Below are 7,434 nucleotides of genomic sequence, written 5' to 3'. Positions count from 1 at the left end.
ATCTACAAAGTAAGCATAAACAAACTGACCCAACCAACCATTAAGTGGAGGTGTTTTGAAGGTTCGGGGTCCTTTTAAGAAAGCCAAAATTCCACCTACAAAAATCCTTCCTGAGACTTCACAGGCTAGAGACGGGTCTAGAGGCAAATCAAAGTACTTGTGGATCTAACCAATTTGCATCTGCATGCATCTGATTGGCAGCTGAATACCAGGAACATCCATAAAAATGGTTAGTCCAAGCAGCCAGGTTTGTTCCCAGGACTGAATGACTGGCAGAGGATCACAGAGACAAATGCAACAGAAGTAAACTGAATGTACAAAAAAACAGCAGCTTTTTTGGGAAATTTGTCCTCATGCACCTGTAGCTCACAGCTCATCATCCACGTTTGTGAAGACACAATAGGCAGAACAGCAAGGAAAAGTTACTTTTCCATTTTTTATTTTTAGATATTAACTCAATTAAAAAAAAAAAATAACACTGAATGGGAAGTCATTTGCTTCTGCATCCTCTTTAGCTTCATCCTGTTTCAGGCCTAAGACCAGCAAAGTTGATTCCTCTATACACAAATGCCTCAGACAAATCTAAAGGTGCTTTAAGGTCTCTGGATGCATAAAACATGATCTAAATGACCTTCCCCCACCCCCAGGCCATCCTACCTTTGCTTTCTGAGGAAGACACCAGTCTCTGGTAAGAAGCCTTCGCTGGGTCTGAACACACATCAGGTCACACAGTCTCCAAAAACCCACTTGGTTCAGCATCTCTCCGGGGTTTAAATTGTCTGCACTCGGTGTGTTCTGAGAAACAAAAAAGTAACAGCTTCTCAACAGAGTCTGCTTTTTGTTGCCTGTAGAATGCAATGAGATCCTCTGAAAAATTAATTAAAAATCAGGAACAGTGGTGTTTATAAATACGTGGTAAGTACTGAGGTAAACTTTAATATGTGAATTAAAGCACAAAGAAATCAGAAATAATGAAAAAAAATTCCAATTGCTTAACTGATATCAGAAACACCAAATGCATATATCAAAATACTGTGAGAGAATGATAAAAGTAATTGTTAATAGGAACTAACAAACTGAAATTTAACAGGACGACTTGTCAGTTTGATATCCACCAAGCCAATGATCCCATAGCTGAGTAAGGACAACTAATTATTTAAGCAACGTTGTTGTGGTGACAGTGTCAATTCCATAAAATGTTTCCATTTTTCATTTGACAGAATAAAGGATCCCTGTTTATTCTAGCAATGACTGCCCTTGAACACTGAGAAAATGTTCTCCACAGTGTTTCTAAAGAAACAATAAATAAATAAAGAAGTAGCTACTCTTTCCTTATTTTGGTTAATAGTTGCACTTTAATATCCACTGAAAAATTTATAAAATAATATTTAACTGCTTGTTAAGTACTTATTGGAAAACACTGACTTGCTTCTAGACAGATCTTTTTTCTTGTATTAGAATGAAAACATAAATGACCGTGACAATAAAGCAAAAACAGAGATTTTACAATTACAGATCTGAACAAGACAATAAGTGCTGAAAAAGTTGAAAACCATGACAGTTTTAAAGTTTATCTAGAGATGAAGAAGCTTCATTCTTTCCTAAGTTGCTTTGATATTTTTACAAATAAAATTACTATTCCCATATAGTTCTTTTCTCTGCAACTGTCCTTGTTCTGTAACTTACCATTCCTACTGTGAATATATGACTTCAATTAGTTTATAAATGTATAATTTTCATAACATTACAAATAACAGCTGCATAAAATTCTGTTTCACTTTTATAAAGAACTTGCAAGAGCCTATTTTACTTTAATAAAAAAATGTAATCTGCTAATTTCATGGTCATGTGTGATAAACATACTGAAAAACACAAAAATATGTAGCTGTTACTTTTCTATATCTTTTCAAACAGACTACAAGCATCAGGATATAAAAAGGAAGACATAAGCTTTACAAACATAAAGAGTATTAGAAATAGAGAGGTATGTAAAAGATGGCTATTATGTGGGAGGCAGCTCCTTCTTCTCTCATCCCAGAATTAAACAAATAAAGCTTACAAAGTACTATATTAATTAATCAGCTTTATCAGCAACCTCACTGCTACCAAATTCTGAGCTGTGAGGAAATAACATCAACTCATTTCAAATTATCATCCTACCTCCAGCAGGAAAACAGTGTTGTACTGCCAAGTACAATACAAGGTTTAAGTCTTTTTGAAATACACAACACCTTGACCATTCCTAAAAATCAGAACACAATCCAGAGCAGGACCACGAGGTCATGGCCTCAGCAGACACAAACTGGCATCACTGGCTTGATGACAAGAAAATTAACATGAGGCTGTATTGTATCATCTTGAATTTACAACAACTGAAAACAACCAGTTGGTGTTTTTAGGGGCCTTACATTTTGGAGTTATTTACCACTGAAAAACAATGACTGGTAAGGACTAAGGACAAGGACTAAGCCCACACCTTTAGTGGCATTTAAAGGCCTTGCTCCCACTGAAATGAAACTCCTCCAAAAAGGATTAAAATGCTCAAGAAACAGTCAGATAATTGGAAAATAATTACATGCTAAAACTCTACCAAGAACAAAGAAAAAGTATGTTACACCTATCATGTAATTCACTCACAGTACAAAAGAAATTACATTTTAATGGTATTACAAATATTACATTTATTCAGTGTGTATGATTTATTATTAAAACAGTAAATGAAATATTCTGTTTAATCAAATGCACTCGAAGTAACTTCCTTGGTTGAAAATGTAAAACCCAGTGTTCTTTTTAGCTCTCCACAGAGATTCTCTCACAGACATGGACTGTGCCCCTGCTCTGTGGTGAGTTCTGCACGTTCTGTATGGCAACACTTCCCCCCTGGGGAAAGGTTCACTCTGCTGCTTCAGCCCCCCGATCCAGCTTTGCAATGGATCTAATCTGAATCCCACCAAACTGAGCAGAAGCATCTGGACTGATTTCTCTGAGCTGGGGGCCCTCCCTCTCCAAACAGCGAGCAGGAATATGAGTACCCATTAAAATGTTGATTTGGACACCACTGATTCTGGAGCTGAAGTTTTCTGAAGTAGTTCAGTGGTCTTAAGAACCAACTCAAACTTTTTTTTTTTATTTCAGAAGCCTATGTTTTCTAATAAAGAATTATGTACATGCAACAGTAAAAATAGTTGATAAGACTCTTTATTCACAAATCTCCAATAACAATTTGAAGAATCTCTGAGAATAAATGCAACTCAGATAATTTTTTTTCATCTCTGAAGTAATTTTCCAACAGCACTGATGTCATGGAATAAGGGAGAGAAATTTTGTTGACTATTGATGAATTTCACAGGTATTTAAACACTCATTTTGGCAGCTGTTTGATTTGTTCATTTTTTTTCCACCAAGATCCTTTTTCATGACTTACATGCTTTGCATGTGCACCTCAGCCAGATCCAAGGAGCCTGCCAGGAACAGCAGGAACAGCTCAGCCACGCCACTGGGGCATCCTAAATGAGATACCTTTGGGGCAGCAGCTCAGGCAGATCATGCTCTTACGGGTCTAACACATCTAACAAGCTGTTCAAAGGTGGTGCAGGGAATTGTGGCCATGCCATGTGCACAGTTATTCTTGGATGAGCTGCTCCTGCCAGTGCTACCTTGGCTTAACACTCCCTTTGCCACAAATGTCTGTTAATTTATTCCTTTCACTCACATTTTTCCTCCTCTGTCTTTCCTTGGACTTCAGCTGAGTCCAGCCCACGTAGCAATTATTGATCTTTTGGCCATATTTCTATCTACAAAGTATCTGCATGGATATATTTTACATTGTGAAAGAAGTCTTCTTCATGTATGAACAGAAAACAAGAACTTTTATTTCTAATTGAAAACCTTATCAACATAAGACGTTGAATTCTCATTCAACTGTTACAAAAGTTCTAGTGAACATCTGTAAAAGCTTGTTTTAAATTATCTTTGTACCTTTCAATAGTGCATTCAGTAAAAGTAAAGGCATATTGTGCAAATCTCAAAAAAACCCACGAAAACAAAAACCCCAATGCAAAACCTCAAAAAACAAACCACATTTAAGGGCTTCTCCTTCTCAGTAAAAACTTTTCTAGGGATTTGGGGTTTAAATATATATACTACTGGCTACTTCACTGGATATACTTTGTCAGCAATTTAAGATTCTGTTGCCTTAGAAGGAATATAAGAGAAATGGATTGCTGGAGAGTTAATTTCAAAAACAAAACGAAAAACTGGCATAAGTGAAATGAAAACTCCAAAGAACTAGAGAATAAAAAAGTAAGCAGATACCTTAATGCATAGTTTATTACACTGAATATTTTCCAAATGAAAGATTCAGAGTATTAATGTTTTATTATTGTGGGAATAGCTAGGTGTAAATCAAAAGAATGAGCCACTGCATCCACATCAAGTAGGTTAATTTTCCACTAAAATAAAGTTAGCAATTCCAAGAGCATTATGAAGTCTGACTGTGTTAATGACTATTCAGTTCTCAGACTGTTCAGTTTACAGGTAGGTTGTTGTTTAGTCCACCTGCATATTGATTTTATATGGTGCTTGCCATGGTTCATGGTACTCCCCAATAAAGCCACAAATGTCTCATTGGCACATTTCATCTCACCTCTATCAGCTCCTGAATGAGGAAGATGCTCCTTGTTACTACCCAGTCATTCCTATTTTCCTTTCTCTCGTATTCTATTAAACAAAGGCAGAAAATTCAAATACTGCCATCTACCCTTCTCTCTCTGAGTTCCCAAATCCACTTCATCCTGCCACAGAAATCATCTACCACACTTCATTTTCTAGTCCGCCCTTTAGACTCACTGTACTGTAGCTGTCAAGGTTCTCCTGGCTGCTGTCTCCTGCTGCAGGAACTAGAGGAACAGTACCCAAATTTAAATCCAAATACCTAGTGGGTAAACAAAACTCATTCAGTCTAACAATGAATATAACAGTTCTTTAAGTACTCTGTAAAATAGTCTTTCATGAACCAACCATCACTGTAATGGAAATTTTCCCTGGAAGGAAAAATAGACAATTTTCTTTCCCATATCCAGAGCTGTACTGAGGTGAAATGTTAGCCCTCATTAGACACATTAAGTCCTACATTATAATAAAGCAAAACATCTTCCACTACAGCTTCAGCAAGAGCTACTGAGACTGTCTGGGAACTGAAAACCCCCATTCTATCCCATCACATCTCATCTGAATGGTTCTGGGCTCCTCCAGTTGGATTATCTAACTCTCATCAAAGCAACCATGCAAACAAAGCCTACCCAGTTGAATTTTGACATCTCTTATTACCAGGCCAAAGACAAAGATAAATACTAAAGTAAAGTATATTGGAAAAAGGCATCTCAGCTAAATATATTGAAAAGAAATGTAAATGTTATTTTCCCTCTACTGAACCAGGTGATTACAGTTCCACCGAACTCAGAGAGGCAGCACCCAGTGTTGGGTCATCATTCCAAAATATCCCTTTAGTGATGTAAGTCATGTAGCAATGATCTGATGAAAAATTGCTGACATTTAGGTTATAAACTAACCAATATGTTAATTCAAGAGGTGAAGTTCACCAGAGCTTACCTGAATTCTAAATAGTTCCCATCAGCTATAAGGGACCAAAGGCCAAATGGCCAGCAGATTCTGCTATCATCTATTTGCCTGTGATTAAATCTGTGGTCATTAGTTTCACCTAGAAAAACAATCAAGTTTGCTGCTCCTCCACATTTCCTTGCATGGGAAAGGATGGCAAACCAGACACTGGGGGTTATTTTACATATGGCACTTGAACCACGTGATCAATGATAGAGAGAAATTGTTCTGTCACAGCTGCTATACCTGTCTGCCTGTTCTGGTAGGAGGCACCTTATTTTCTACATGTTGGATATTTGTCCTCCTGTAGAAAGGAATGACAATCCCTACTCTTGTATACACAAAAAAAGAACCTATATGAGATATGAGGTGTAAATATATTGATCTTATCCCCAGAAATTGATCTTTTTCCTCTATTCAATCCTTCCTTTCCCCATCTATAGAGGTAACAATATTTTTTCTTTCCTATTTATTTTCTTATCTCCTCTTCTTTCATTGATCTCAGTCCATTTTTCCTTTCCTTGTATAAAACCCCTTTTCTCTCTCTCTCTCACCACTTTACCATAGTCAGGCTCTTCATCAATTTAGCTTCAATGATACATAAGTCTGAAAAACTGGTAACCACAGATGGCTATGCTTTGGCTTCCACAATAAGAGAGGGTCTCCCAGGCCTCATTTTGAAAGGATCTTTCTTAATGAATTTTGCAGCTTATGGTTTTCATGCAGGGCTTTCCTTTCACTGTTATAACAAATGCTTGTCAGTAAGGGGAATTTGCCACTGAATCCTTGATAATGTCCTTTATTCTGCAGTTCTCTACAGATTCGGAGTAATCCAGTCCTGTATTTGTTCAATTAATGCTACGATGCATTTCATGCTGGTCATCCAGTCATCTTAAGCTCCTCAGTGAAATAACAGGAGCTTAAATAATTTTCTATTGCTTTAGGATTTGAATATTTATAAATGCACGATAAAGACTTAATTCTGGTTGCTCTGTACTGTGAAAACTGTTTTCTTTACATGATATCAATGCCATAATTTCTGCAGTTTTAAAAAATATCCTAGAACTGTAGCTGTCATGGTTCAGCCTAAAGTCGTGGGAGAAAACAAGAGGTACGTGCACATTTTGCATAAAAATGAAACAGATTTCATCCATTTATTGAAATGGGTGAATAACTATTTGCCAGATGGCAGAGCTTGGTGAGGTTTTGCTTGACTAATGAGTTAGTGTTTGTGAACTTCCAGGAATAAGGTAAATTTTGCATATATTTATGTTTTATTTACTTATTAAAGGCTGAGAGAACCCCTGAGCACATTCTGGCTGGAGTCTGTTCCCCAGCACAGGGCACAGCTGTTGAAGTTACCTGCAACCAACACCGTGTTCGCTGTCAGACCTTGTACTGTTCCAAGAGGCTCCCACGAGAGCTGTGCCTATGAGGACTTACCCAAATTCTACTGAAGTCAGTAGCAGCCCTTCCAGCGATCGTGACAAGTTCTGTGGCAGTTCCACGATGAAATTAAGCAACCCTCTGCCACCTCTTTTGTGATCTATGCCACAGAACTGGTTATGACTTCACTGTGCCTCCCAGTGACAAATAGCTCTTCAGGAACAACAAAAACAGGTTCTTACAACTGAGCTACAGAGTAAAGTTCCAGCAAAGTAATACATAAGCCAGAAAGGAGATTTGTGACTTTGAGTTTCAAGTTAAGATATAGCAGGGCACTTTCTCCTTATAAGGTTGCTTCTGTGTGCCATTGATTTTACAGTTTATTATTAAAGTGTCTTACAAGAGAAATGGCAACCAGATTTGACACTG

The 7,434-nt window shown here is 37.3% G+C and overlaps 1 long non-coding RNA gene across 2 annotated transcripts; it reads right to left on the bottom strand.

Moving 5' to 3' along the window:
• Nucleotides 1-475: 475 nt before the first annotated feature.
• On the bottom strand, nt 476-7,161 carry LOC108502562. 2 transcript variants are annotated; one of them, XR_001876517.1, is made up of 4 exons: nt 4,646-4,719; nt 3,713-3,805; nt 658-795; nt 476-533 (listed from the first exon to the last, which is right to left on the bottom strand). It is a non-coding gene; the product is annotated as an uncharacterized LOC108502562 (long non-coding RNA). The 2 variants fall into 2 exon arrangements; XR_001876516.1 differs by lacking the exons at nt 3,713-3,805; nt 4,646-4,719 and adding an exon at nt 7,063-7,161.
• Nucleotides 7,162-7,434: the final 273 nt, after the last annotated feature.

The sequence above is a fragment of the Lepidothrix coronata genome, unplaced genomic scaffold (assembly GCF_001604755.1).
Source record: "Lepidothrix coronata isolate B3197 unplaced genomic scaffold, Lepidothrix_coronata-1.0 Scaffold121, whole genome shotgun sequence".
NCBI classification, from domain to species: domain Eukaryota; kingdom Metazoa; phylum Chordata; class Aves; order Passeriformes; family Pipridae; genus Lepidothrix; species Lepidothrix coronata.
Note: the sequence above shows the minus strand (reverse complement) of the source record. Positions and strands in the feature narration are given on the sequence as shown.